The 14,616-nt window shown below is 43.2% G+C and overlaps 1 long non-coding RNA gene across 2 annotated transcripts in view; it reads left to right on the top strand.

Moving 5' to 3' along the window:
* LOC142768591 (uncharacterized) overlaps positions 1–12,618 on the top strand; it is a 76,290-nt gene extending 63,672 nt beyond the window's left edge. For both annotated transcript variants that reach the window (XR_012885347.1, XR_012885348.1), the window contains exons 2-4: positions 6,743–6,831; positions 10,375–10,506; positions 12,426–12,618. This is a non-coding gene — a long non-coding RNA (uncharacterized LOC142768591). The remainder of the gene's footprint in view (positions 1–6,742; positions 6,832–10,374; positions 10,507–12,425) is intronic.
* Positions 12,619–14,616: the final 1,998 nt, after the last annotated feature.

Genomic DNA, 14,616 nt, shown 5'->3' with positions numbered 1-14,616 from the left:
ACGTCGCCGTCAAAGGTCTTCACGTCGAACAGCGCCACCTTCAGGCTATAAGTCGACGCATCAGGAAAGATCGCCAGATGCAGTTTCCAGCACGGCAAACACAAACGTTGGAAAAGAGCAAAGGGGCAGGCAAGTCTCTACAGAAGAGTGGCCTCCACTTACGCGTACACAACGCTCAGAAGAGCCGCAGCAGAAGCCGTCTTCTTCAGAGCAAGCTGCTGCAATGGAGGACTTGCGGAACACCGATGAGCAAGTGATAGCTCTTTTGCGACCCCTAATTAACGCCATTCGCTTGTTGTTATGCAACATGTACACACCATCAGCAAGAAGTGCATTGTAATTACTGGATGCTTTGAGTCCAGTACTCGCAGCGCTTGAGGAAATAATGGCTCACCAGCCACTGTCTCTCAGAGAAGAGGTCCGAAAGGCAGGGATTATTCAATGGAATGCCCGGGGACTGAGGTAAAGCATCGCCGATTTCCGTCGGTTCGTCTACACCAATATGTTCCCCATCATTGTCATCTGTGAGCCAAATTTGCAGAAAGAAATCAGACTTTCTGGTAATGAGTCATTCATGTCGTCTACAACTGCGGACAATAGCAAATTCAGATGTTTATTCGCCGCGACCTCACCTACATCCATCACTCAGTGTCACCCCATGACGACAATTAATATATAAGTATAACAGTGAAAAGGAGACTTACCATCACGGTTGTGGGTGCCTACCTCTTGCGGTCAAGCCGTTTTGACCATACCAGACTACAAGGTATCCTGTCAGCAACTTCTCACCCATGCATAATAATTGGTGACTTCAACGTCCATAATACAATCTGGGGAAGTTTGAAGACCAATGTTAAAGGGAGAAAGTTGGTGTCTTTCGCCTCCGACAACCAACTTTTCTTGCTAAATGATGGCAGTCCAACGTTCCTACGTGGTTCAAGGTATAGCAGCTGCCTTGACCTGGCCTTTGTCTCACGAGGCCTCGTTAGGCAGACTGAGTGATTTCCAGACATAGAAACGCACGCAAGTGACCACAATCCCACTTACGTCCAAATCAAAGGATTGTCCCATGCTAAGATACGCGATAGTGTTCAGAGAGTGAACTGGTTGAAATTTCAATCTCGCATGGAAGAGCGATGCGAAGCAAACATATCCCTCGACATAGAGGAGATAATTAAAAGCACAATACACGATACTACGTGTATCCTCACTTGCTTTCCCAAAGTAACAGAATTTGACATTGAGCTAGAACGACTTCGAGCAATCCGACGGCGTGCTGAACGAAGATACCGACGCAAGGAGGCAATAGAAGACTTATGGATTGCTCGACGTATACAAAAGAAGATTCAGCGCCGGATAAATAATCTCGAGTCACAACGCTGGACTGTTTTTGTGAGTCACTTGACCCACGAAAACCTTTATCCCAATTGTGGAAGATGGTACGAGGTCTCCGCACAAAACCCACTCAGTGGTCACCATTCAGGGCTCTCTCACATTCTGAACAGAGACGCGGCATTGACGTGGCAGAAGGCTTCTGTGCCAGAGTATCTGGGCCACTCGCAGTGCCCAATAGCCTGTTGCCCTCGACTTATTGTCCACAAACACTGGATTCCCGCATGAATATGCCTTTTTCAATTGTGGAGCTTAGAGCAGCACTAGCTTTGTGTGGACGCACGTCGGCACCAGGGCCCGATAGAATTTCTTATAGGGCCTTGTGTTATCTGGGTGAACACGCGATAATCCTCCTTTTGGAGTTGTACAACAAATCCTGGCAAGATGGAACGCCCCCGACAAGCTGGAAGACAAGTCGCCTAGTTCCGCTTCTGAAACCAGGCAAGTCACCGTTGGAGCTCTCATCTTATCGTCCGATCGCACTGGCTAGTTGTGTAGGCAAAGTTATGGAGAGGATGATCCTGGGACACCTGGAGTGGTTCTTGGAGTGTAACATCTACACAGATGCCATGGCAGAATTTCGGCGTCGTCGAGCATCGATTGACAACGTAGTCGAGCTGGTCACTTACGTTCAACATGAGAAAGGCCGTAAGCGTGTCTGCGCATCTTTGTTCCTAGACATTACAGGGGCGTATGACAACGTTAAGCATGAAGCTGTTCTTACCGCTCTCGAAGATATAGGAGTAGGTGGTCGGATGTATCACTGGATACGTAGTTATTTGTCAAGGCGATTCTTCTTTGTCAGCACTGAAGACGGTCCAACCTCTCCACATTACAGCCACCATGGCGTCCACCAGGGTGGCGTACTCAGCCCTGTGCTGTTCAATCTTACCTTGATTGCTCCCACTGAGCATCTGACAAGCACGGTCAGGCTATCAATGTACGCAGATGATATCTGCGATTGGGCATCGGCTGTTCCACGCCTGCAGTTACGAGGGAGAATTCAAAAAGCTGCCACTGAAACATTACGCTACGTACGAAATCGAGGCTTGGAAATTTCTTCCGAGAAATGCGCTTTCGTAGCTTTTACACAAAAGCCTATGGATAAGTACACTATAAGCATCAATGGTCAAACTGTACCATACGTTCGATCGCACAAGTTTTTGGGTGTCATAATTGACAGGAATCTATCAGGGAGTGATCACGTTTCGCACATGAAGAAACGGTTCATGGACATCTGTAATATACTGAAGTTCTTTGCAGGGAAGACTTGGGGAATGTCTTCCAGTGCAATGCTACAGCTGTACAGAGTACTTTTTCCTGGTTTTCTGCGGTACAGTTTACCGGCATTGACCAATGCAAGCAAAACAAGCCTTCGAACGCTACACAGTGTTCAGTCCCAGGCACTCCGGATTCGCCTCGGCTTGCCTCGTAGTGCGTCGACAATGGCTACTATAGGTATCGCCGGTGACCACCTCATCACAACACATATCGACGTTGAGGCACTCAGGACACATATAAGGCATATTGCTCGGACACCCTGCCACCACCTAGCCTCTTTTCCAGCAGATAGACCATGTTCGTCATTTTGCCAAACGGTCACCACACATCGCGAATCTCTGCAAACATGCTGCACACCCGCCGCCAGGCCTCCGACTCATCCCTGGTGCCTGACTCGGGCTAACATCAGGGCAACTATACCTGGCATCCAGAAAAAAAGCAGATATGTCGTCACCTGCTCTAAGACAGTTTGCTCTGCTCTTGGTATACGAGACGTATCAAGGCTGTATACACGTATACACCGACGGCTCTGTTTTACAGAAGAGTTCAACGGCATCATTTGTTATACCGATAAAAGACACGGCAAGAAAATTCGAGACCTCCCACCTTACGACATCGACGGGAGCAGAGCTCACAGCTCTTCGTGCCGCATTGCAATTCATCAACGACCAACAGCCACAAAATGGACAATTTTCAGTTACTCAAAGGCGGCACTGCAATCCCTTCTATCACCTTTACGCCACGGCCCGTACGAACAGCTGGTATTTGAGATTGCAGAAAAGACTCACCAACGCATTAAGGAAGGACATGAAATAGCCTTTCAATGGCTTCCAAGACATTGTGGAACAATTGGCAATGAACGGGTCGATCGAGCTGCCCGTTCTGCCCATACTGAAAGCGATGAAATATCAATTCCACTTTCCAGAACTGGCGCTGCACGGAAACTCCGCACGCTTGCTCCCAAGCGCACCTCGTCATAATGGTACGAGTCACATTTCATCCATGCACGGTTAGGTACTTTAGACCCAACTCTCAGTCTTCGAATTCTTCTGAAATCACACCCGACGAGACGCTACTATGCTGTGCAGATTATGGTTGTGCGTCGCATTTACCAATGCGTACGCGTTCAGCATAGGAATGGCTGACACTGCTGCATGCGACCACTGTGGCAGTGATGAAACAACTTGGCACATTCTGTGTGAATGCCCACAATACTGCTTCCAGAGACAGTCACTCTGTAATGAACTAGATGAACTGAACAACCAGCCTCTTTCCGAAGAAAGAATCCTGCGCTGCCGACAGGACTTTATGTCGCAGAAGAAGGCTGTGAAGGCGCTCCTGTGCTTCTTGCGTTCAACAGGCCTGTCCAAACGACTGCGATCAGAACTCCCTGAATGTGTGCGCATGTGGTTTTTTTTCTAATTTATTTTATATCTCTCTATATCTATCCTCTTTCCGACCCTTTTCCCCACAACCGTACTGGGTAGCAAACCTATTCGTCTAGGCTAACCTCCCTGTCTCTTCCTTTTATTTATTTCTCTCTCTTTTGCTTTCGTTTCACAGTCGTACCTGCTGTACGTGTTGGTGGGGCCTGTCCAATGCCATTGCAACGTGCTTGTGCACGCGACGAGGTCACCTACGGCGACGCTGCTTAACGCAGGGCATGCGCCCGAAAGTCGCGCTCTATAAAGCTTTCAAAACTTGGCAACGGATGATGCCTACATTATAATTTTTTTTTCATTGAGGAAGGTTTATAAGGTTACTCAGAACATTGCGAATAGTCATGTATTTAAAACAAGCCGCTTTTGTGTCTGAGTGTTGCGTTTCGCCTTGCTTTTTTTGTAACACTTTTAATTAATGTCATTCATGGCTGATGTTATGGTCTTCAGTTATCTTTTCCTACCACGCTGAATTCGACGTCAAATTTATGAAGCCTTGTTTCATTAGCAATTCAAGTGAGGATTGCGCAAGTGCTTCATCGATCCAATACTTAGATTGTGAATTTCAGTATCTTTCCAGATGAGGCCCGCAAATCAACATGCTATTCACCAGTTTTTTGTATGTGCATTCTTTTTGTTCTCACCTTCCCCTTATAGCGTATATATTCCCTCTTTCTCAGCAATAAAGTTTGCTGTAAGTACATGCTCTATTCAATCTTTCCTCATTTCTTCAAATATTCTGAACACTATAAAAGGAGCTCTTCCTTGTAAAAAGTGTAGTTCTTATCAGCTCAAGAATACACCTTGCTCTAGCAATTACAAGCCATAGTCTAAACAAAGGTAACTTCTCACATAAAATTCGACATGTAGTCACCACTTCAAGTAAGTGCCGGCATACCACAAGGTGATAGTTGTGTGGCCTATTTACATTCCGACTTTCACCAAGGTTGTATATCTTTGTCAAAACCTTGGAACAAACCATGTTCTGAAAAAAATATGAAGTACTGCTTTGCTGATCGAAGCGTTACTTTGAATCAAATCTAAAATCAACAGTGAAGCTAAACCTGTCTTTGTAATGTGAGGATGGTTTACTTGAAACCGCGATTTGAAACCAAGAGATGGTAGAGCTACAACATGGAGGTCAATAAAGTAAGTGCAGTTAGTTTATGGGCCAGCAAATGGAGCTTTGTTCACCAGTATCAAGCTATGCGAGAAAGATAGTGATACCTCCTCTCAAACACGACGATTTCGAAAGCTCGCACTCCCGAAACGTGCTTGGCGGAATCACCACTTTTTTTTATGGTACCATGATGAGCTTTTTCTCTAGATCCAAATTGAATGAACAGTTGTTTTATCCCAAAACGAAACAAAGAAATCAGTCCTACCGGATATTAAAGCTGCAAGAATTGACTCTTAGTCGCAAACATACAGGTAAGCTTCGGCAACATAAGGCTTACACTAGAAGGGTAAAAATGAAGCAATAGGAAGAACGAGGAAGGTGTGAGTTGAGCTCGTCAAGCGCAAATATTGAAGACTGTTGGCTATAAAGTATTCTACGCAAAAAAGGTGCTTCTCGCATACCATTGCGTCAGCCAAAGCAGCAATAAGAATGGAGTAAGAATGGCAATAAATGTGCAACTGCTTCGCTGAACGTTACCGCTCTGCGCAAATACCACTAGTGGAGAAGCCTTCCATTGAGTGTCTATATTCCGTACGGCAGATAGACAATGAGAACAAATGGTCTCTTGTCTAGGCGTAATGATCAGCAGTAAAAGAAACATATTTTGGGGCGGCTATCGACCGGCGACTTAATTAGCCGGTGCAGCTGTCCGGACCAGATGACGTTTGAAACCTGGAACGTGGCGGAGGCTCCCTCTTATGCGCAGGCGAGCAAAAGTGCGGCAGTCCCTTAACAGTAATGTCTTCTTACGAAGCTTTTTGGCGCTTTATGCAATTCCTAACTGTCCGCTATGGAAGTGTGACTCGTATGGTGTTCTCATTTCAGAGAGTAGTAAAAACGTGCACGTATAAAAAGAAATGACGTCGGGAAATAGAAACCATTTTTGCACTTCCAATACCTTTCACAAAAATGATCATCCGTGCTTTTGGAGTGACTGAAGATTTTCAAAAATAATTTAGTATTTCAGGTTCCTGGCTTAGAATATCGACGAGAAGATAATCATAGAGACAAAATTGTTGCTGACTGAGCACTTCATCTCACTGCTTGTACTGGTACATGTAGAAAAACGGTGAAAAGGAAAAAGAGAAAAGACCAGAATAATGTGATAGATATGTGGGGTTATGATTATGAGAAATATAATTAAGAGGGATGTTGTAGCGGAGGGCTCCGGAAATTTAGACCACCTTGGTTTCTTTAACGTGCACACAAATCTGAGCACACGAGCCTATAGCATTTTTGCCTCCATCAAAAATGCCGCCGCCACAGCCAGGATTCGATCCCACGACCTGCGGGTCAACAGCCGAGTATCTTAGCCAGAAGACCACCACGACAACGCGTGAAGACCGGGTTGTTTTCCAGTTCAGTATAATATACAAGTGTAAACCGGGCTTTACCAGGCTTCGTGGGACCTCAACATGCATAACTTAAAAACCATTTATTTATTTCACAGGAGCTGTTCGTGAAACTGGTATTTTTTGGTCTTCGCCACAAAAAAATATCGGAGTGCCCTACAGCTGATTTGATGAACCTTATATTGAGGTATGTATATAATTTTTGCTTTGACAGAGTAGGCTTCGAGCTGTCAATCATATACTTCATATGTTTCAGAAAGTGTACATAGAGCATGAACAAGATTTACTTTTCATATTGCAGTGTATTACTTAAGGTTTTCTTTACAATCGCAATTTTTGTATTGCTAGTGTAATTTAAATTTTACCAGTTCAGTTCGATTCTGCTCACACCTATTTTCCTGCCTAGCTCCTATTTTTCCACATTCATTTATTTCTAAAACAAGTAAACAAAGTGGACAAGTTACAAGAGTGCTTAAAAGTATGCTAGACCACGCTTGAAAAAAAAAGTGATCCTAGACCACCATGCCCACCTACGTGCTCCTGAAAAGATTTGGTTAAAGAGTAGTACACTATGAACTTGCTAAAAACAGAAACATTATTGCCGTTTCAACCTTCAGGAAGGAGCTCTGATAAGGCAGCAACCTCAAAGCTTCCTCTTGTCAGGAGACGCCACGTCGCATTTTTATGGAGGGCCCGGGAGCAGAAGACTTGTGGTGCTGCCAAGAAAAACATCCACGGTGAACGTCGGTGAATGCTCGCTTATTCGAGGAATGGCGAGGTCGAATAACCATATTTCAAAGCACTGAAATAACAAGCACGGAAAAGAATCGTATGCCAGCGCATGGGATAAAAAAGGGGGGAAAGTGCACGCTCGATCAAAGATCCTTAAAACAAAATCTCGTCCACGCGAAGCGGTCACGTGTAGCTTCTCATTCAAGGGGGTGATATACACGGCTAGCCAAAACTGTAAAAAAAATGACCAAGAACGCTTCTTAATTGTAGAACCTGTGAAATGAGTAATTACGAAAAATTTTCTCGATAGCTCCGGCTGCTGAAACAATGGGTTAAAACAGACGTTTGGTTCATACCTATAGGGGGACATAGCGTGTGAGATAACGCTGTGTACCCATGGGGTACCATTGCATGATAAGACAAGCAGAATCGCTCGCTAGTGACATCTCAAGTTTCCTTGGGAGGATGGTTGAGTAATTAGGAAGTATATTTCCTACATGCATAGGCGTGCACTGTGGCTGATTGCTCTATTTGCAAGTGAAAAGAGGCAAATAAATTTGACTTCAGGAACAACAAACTTTTTTTTCGATTGACACAGAATAGAAAAAAAGCAGTCGCATAGTGAAAACAGCGTACGCAAATTCGGTCTATGAAAAAAAAACATCAATTCTCTGAAAAACTGACATCTTTTTCTTTTTTAGTGCTCTTCCCGCTAGCCCAGAGCAAGAACATTGAGTTCTACCCTGTGCCACATGCAAACGGCACTTCAGCGGTAGAACGTCGTTGCTTCCCGAGAAAAACATTATTATCAAAAACAAAAACAAAGAGAAGAACTAGGAAAAGTCGTGATGAAGTATATAAAGGAATGCTCATGTGGACAACGCGAACTCGAAGTCTTGTTCTTTTGCCCACGATGCACACGCTAGGGCGGCAGCCCAACCTATGTGGCGTCTTTTTGTTCGGGGTGAATGCGGTCGACATTGAACAAAAGAACCAGACTGATTGAACAGATCACGTCCCCTAAATCAATCCTCCCTTCAAAGCCCGGTCAATGGCGCGCTGCGTACGCAATACGTACGCCGGCCGTATGGGACGGCAGCCGTGTTACTCGTTTTCCGTATACGTGAAAACACAGCTTTGTCATTCAGTACGCGTTCACAAATTAACACGTGGAAATACTTTCGTGCACATGCGTATTGCTTTTTATCAATCAGCTATATAGTTCCAGCCATCGGTTTACTGATAAAAATGAGTAGGCACTGACAAAGTCACTGCACTAGCATATCGTCACTTGCGCAAGAAAATACACCATATTCAATCAAATGCGCGCGTTCTTGTGGAACATTCTAGTCGATATAAAATATTTTGCATGTCAACTAGTAGAAAAAGCGAGAAACAGCTCTGAGGTTCGGCGATAACAGCTAATAAACTACTGATGTAGTCGGTGGTGTGCCCATAGGACCGGAGCCAGCCAAAGTGTCAGGAAGATGACGAGCGGAGTTGATAGAGCTGTTGACATAGTCGTTTCTTCACATCATTTATAGGTTCAAGGTAGCGTAATACTACAATGATTATGGTAGATTGCTTCGGGCATCTCGGCGCTAATGTTTTAAAGTCCAAGTTTTCCCGAAATTCTTTGCAGGAGAAAAAACTGAGTTCAGGTTTGAAACTTCAAACTTCCACACTTCCACGATACACCTACTTTCCCCATATGAGAGTCGTCCCCTATTCCGAGGATGCGCTGAGCCCTCGAAATGCATCTGTGGTGCGCCACAATGAAATTATTCTTGACTTGCCGTGCTCTGAAGCTAAATAAGAGTGCACGTGCTACGTGTCCTTGCCGTTGGCATGCAAAATCTGGCGACAAACCACCTTTTCCAGCAGCGTCTATCACTATAGTAACGCACACTTCAGCAATGCGAGCGTCTCTTCCTGACTTCAGCTTGGGTTTCCTATGAGGGAAGTATACGACGCTACATGACTTACGAAACATACGCATGAGTGAAACAATCGACAAGGTGCAGCGCCGCATTCGCAATTCTTACTTCTACCAACGTTAAGCGGGTCACACGTACGTTCATTGCAAATATGTCTTTGTTAGCGTCGGATACGTGAAAACGCTGTACTCTTAGGAAAACTCCCCGAGCTACATGGGGAAAAAAGGCACGGTGGCTCTGGCCGCAACAGCAGCGTTATCGAAGGATCAAAACATTCACTCTCTGCCTTTATATTTAGACGGAAACGTACAGGACACAGCAGTTTTATGCTTCGTTGCGGGCTGCCTTGTTTCGAAGGTCAGACATCAACTCAAGAAAGTTGCTAACAGGCATGCTGTCCCCTTGGTGTCCTCCACGGCCAACAATATCTCAAAGTTGTGCTCCCGCACATGAGCTACAGTAGCAAACGTGGGTGCCAAATAAAACACAGTATCTTCCTCATTTCCTACATGAACTGTGTGGTATACTCCATACTTCTATTATGTGCCAAGTTCTACGTTGAGCATACGGGAAGATGCATAGTTGAACATCTTAACGAACATGATTAAAAACTAGCTAACAAAGTAGGTCAAGGGGCACATTTTTGAGGCTCATTTGAATTCCTGCATTGAGTTGGCACCGTGATTTAATGATGCGCTGTTTCTAGGCAGAAGCACGAATGAAGACGTGCAGCTTCCTTTGAGACTAGATCACATTCAGAAAAGCGTAGCTGATTGTATCAGCGACACCTCAGTTTCTTTGCGTGCCACGGCATATGAATCTTCTGAGCACATCTTAGGATATTGTGCTTTACGTGTGGAAGATGAAACTACGCGTGTGTATTCAGGTGTTGCGGTGTGATATAACATGAAATTTTATAAGTTAGTACGTATACAAGGCTAACCTGTGCATGCGCATACAATGTATATGGGTTTTGACATATTTATTTATTTTTGTTACCTCAAAGGCCCCGGTATAGGGGCTTTACGTGAGGGGTGGTCAAAAACAAATTAACACAACAGATGTTTGACAAGTCCTCCTTTGAAGACTACCGAGCTGGAGTGTGGCATGGCACCGGCAGAGAGAACGTTCCAGCCTTTGGGCGTCAGCACGAAAAAAGACAATGAGTGAGCTACGGTCCGAGCATGAGGCGGGTGAGCAAATTTGGTGCGATGCTCTGAGAATAATAAAGCAGTTGTTAATTTCGCATTAATCTGTTTCTTTCCTCACGTCCTTTTAATTTTCAAATTTTCGGTGTTGTTTGCGCTTAAGAAGTTCTCTTTTTATTTGGCTGTGTACAAACTAGACCCAACGCAAGTATTACAGCAAATTAGAGCTTCAAATTCTCTAGCTTCTTTTGTTCTGTTTGTTCTTTTTCACTGAACTGTTATATTTCGCTAATAATGCCCATGCATGAAAAAGCCAACGTTCATAAGTTTTACACATATATTATTCGAGCAGCCATTCCTGGACCTACGTGACACACTCCAGAACTGCTCATGTACTTCTTCCAATGTAGAGCCCAATGTAAGTTCAATGTATAGTTGGAAGCCAACATTCGTAGCCGAGAATTTCGTAGCAGTTTTACGAGCAAACATGGCATGCCCACAACAGTTCACCTTTGCGCGATTGAACTCACAACAGCAAAAGAAGCAATCAATGGAAACTTAAAGATGGTTTCTTCAGGACCACATAAAACTTTACATCAAGATAGTGGAATGCTGGTGCTAGATAACATCGAAATATATTAGTGAACGAGGCAGACGGAAGGAAATCACTTCACACGAGAGACGCTCACTCACAACTGCAGTTTTATATTGAAAAAAAAATTGCACGAGAACAACGATGCACTCAGGCTCAACCAACTATAACCGAGAAACGTCACCTCAACAAAACGAAACTCTTCCAAAATGTTTCGTTTTTCTCCTTCAACTACTTAAAAGTACACTTCATTATCACTTAGCGCAACGAAGGGAACACTGATGCACGCACTCGCATTCGCCCTAATCTGCTCTGCTTCCATGATTTCTCTGGTCAGTCTGAGATAGATTTGCTCCGAACACTCGTGCTGCCAAACTGCGGATTGCACCCACAATCATGTCATTCCTCTAAAGCGGTTTCCTTCTTTCTAGCTTGCGCGCTCCTAGATTGTCGCAAAATTTAGTACCTCCCTACCTACTGCAGCCAAGTGACTCATCGCATTTCCACATAATGCGCTACCGATCTGAAAATGCAATCACTACTAAAGAACACTGTGCGATTGAAAACTGCTAATGGCTTCTGGAAGGAGCAGCCAAGCAACAGCGATATTCTTTCAGTAATTCTCGTGTAAATTTTCCGAGTTGACTGAAAAGTGGGTTTTCTGGTTTTGTTAAATCTGCAGTGGTATATATATATATATATGTGACAGATTTGACGCGTTGGGCTACAGTGAAGTCGATGTGAAGGTGGTTGTGACTAAAGCATACCAATGTCATCATGTTTAGAAACGACAAGTTTGTAATACAGGTTCATTTTCAAACTGAACTTATTAGAAGAAAGGCATATGAGGGAACTCAGTCGTATAAATCGCATATATGCTTGCTCTTGCAGAGGCGCCACGAAAAGCAGAAACCGTAGTACAAAACACAGTTGTTCCTATACAATGCATTCGCTGTACAGAACATTCAGTGAGGATTGGCTGACGAGGTCATCTATTATTCTAGTACCAAAGCGTAATACACATCCAAATCATCACCGTTACATCGGTGATGAATTCAGTATTAAAAATTCATAAGCTAATAGAAACCAAAACTCTCTTTATTTTTTTGTAGCCGCTATTCAGTCATTTCCAGTATTATTTAAGTACACTTCTGTGGTCCTCAAGAGTCCCAATTATGTTACGATGAGACGTGGTTCCGGCAAGGACGCGTATACTCAAACGTTGTGTAAACTAAGCTTGCGTTCTGAAAGAGGATTGTCTAAATAAACGTGATGAGAACATTCACCATTTTCTTCTATATCCAGTGTGAACAAGAGTGCAAGTAATTCACTTACGTACCAACACATTGCCCACAAAAACTTTTTTTTGCAGGATTGCTGGACAAACAACCAAACATGCTTACGACGGCAGGACGAGAGGCACCTGAGTTGCTATTTGGGAGCGCCTTCTACCCAAGTGAAGCTGACGCACTTGAAACGCTATGGGCAGAGAGCACAGAATGAAGCTCGATTGGCTCACTCAATGAAAGGGAGAAAATAAATGAAGGAGCCGGAATATCAGATTACTGGGCACGTCCGAATTACCTTATTTTTCTGTGCTGTCTGCCATCTCTTTTTGCTATTTTCATTCTCGATAAGCGTGTTTATGTATTCAAGGAATATATATATGTTTTTGAGCACTCCGACATGAGGTTGTTTAAAAGACTTGGCATGCAGCTTTTGCAAAACGTGCTGCTTGTCACTATATTACACAATTGAGTATCCAGATACCGACTGCGTATGGGCTATGTGAATGTTTGGGCAATGTAGGCTCTCTGAAAACTGGCAAAACTGTTTTAGGTGAAAGAAAATTGTATGTCAACTCGAGGTACTCTTTTTTTTCAAAATGTTATGGTTACAACACACACAGTACAAAATGTCTGCAATGAAGTATATCTTCTTCATATCAATGTAAATAAAAGTAACTAGCACATGAAAGGTAACGTGGGGAGATGGAGAAACAAAAGTGAAAGTATAGTAGCTTGTAAAGAGTTTCGCTCCGGTATTATAGACGGAGTAATATGCGTACCCCGATGGTGCCTTCATATTAATATTAGCCAACACTATAATTTAACGTGCATAACATTGATTGTATAAAAACGTTATAGTATTTCCAAAGAGCAATGCGGTCAACTTGGTGAATGTGCCAAATAAATATGAAAGAGTTCGATTATATTTCACAAAGTAAAATGTTATGTCGCTTGTTGACATCAGGGTTAAGTAGACCCACATGTAGTTCTTGCCGACACAATCAAAAAATTTCTGTGTCGAAAACTTGACGCACGCTTCCTCATCGATCCTTGATAAGATTGTTATTCATCTTTTGTTTTCACGCCACTGTGGCTACTTCCAAGGACTTTTAATCACGACTGTCATTTACTGCTTGGCGCAGTCTCACTTGTATGCGCAACGGAGTCCTTTTTTTTTATTTCGTATTTAAACTTGTTCACGTATTTTAAGCTTTTTTTTAATGCTAAATGATTGGATTTTAATTACTTCAGCTCGATTGAATCACCTCCATGTGATTGGATGGTCGTAAAATTCCCAAATACACTAAAACATGAGTACCGCAAACTTTTTAAACACCGCAAGTGATCAAGACTGTTTACACCGTATTATATAAAACAAGCCGAAATAGTACATGAAGAGAGAGAGAAATACAGAGGAAAGACGGGGAGGTTAACCAAGCTTGGCTTGGTTCAAATATCACAGGGTTTATTACAACTTACATAAGCTGACAAAGTATAGCACCACCTCGCCCAAATTTCTGAGCTGGAAATGCAATGGCATGAGAAGGTAAGTGACCATACGCACAGGTGGTAGATGCTAGAAAAAAAAGTGTTCGTAAACAGTGGAATCGAAGTAAAAGAAATCGGTTCCCTGAATGAAGTTCAGTTGCAGAAGGGCTTAAATGCGCATGCTGTAACATATTTCTGGTGAGAAAAACTGCGGAATATTTGCTTGCAGAAAAAGAAAAATACACATCAAAAGTAAAGTTGGTTTTTATTTTACTAATTCTGTAAGTTATTTGCTGCCTAAACAAATAAAACAGCAGCAAAGGTGTGGACAAACACGCGACGATTTTTTGTATCCATGGAAACTTATTTTTACATCATATTTGAATATTTGCACATCGTACTGTTGCGAACGCCTCGGGAAATCATGCGTGCTCCAACAAATCCATCAGTGCCAGCTACCTCAATTCATCGCTCGTTGTTTATCCACATGCTTCAGTATTCTAGCTAATGAACATCATATTTCACATTACTCTTGGGGAAATGAAAACGCTTCTCATCCGAACACTTAAATGCCACGTTTTTTCTTGTTCTGTACGTCTGAATTCGCCACTCAATTTTCGGTAAGGTATTCTATATATATGTTTATTACGGCCTTAATGTCAAAAACAAGAACGCGGAGAAATATAATTAAATTTTTTCCCGGTTTTGGGGTCTAGGTGGATCATATATTCATATACATGTTTTTGGTACTCTATAAAGTGATTTCTGCTAGCGCACATCGAGAAA

This window comes from Rhipicephalus microplus, chromosome 8, assembly GCF_043290135.1.
Source record: "Rhipicephalus microplus isolate Deutch F79 chromosome 8, USDA_Rmic, whole genome shotgun sequence".
Taxonomy (NCBI): domain Eukaryota; kingdom Metazoa; phylum Arthropoda; class Arachnida; order Ixodida; family Ixodidae; genus Rhipicephalus; species Rhipicephalus microplus.
This window is presented reverse-complemented; position numbering and strand designations above follow the sequence as displayed.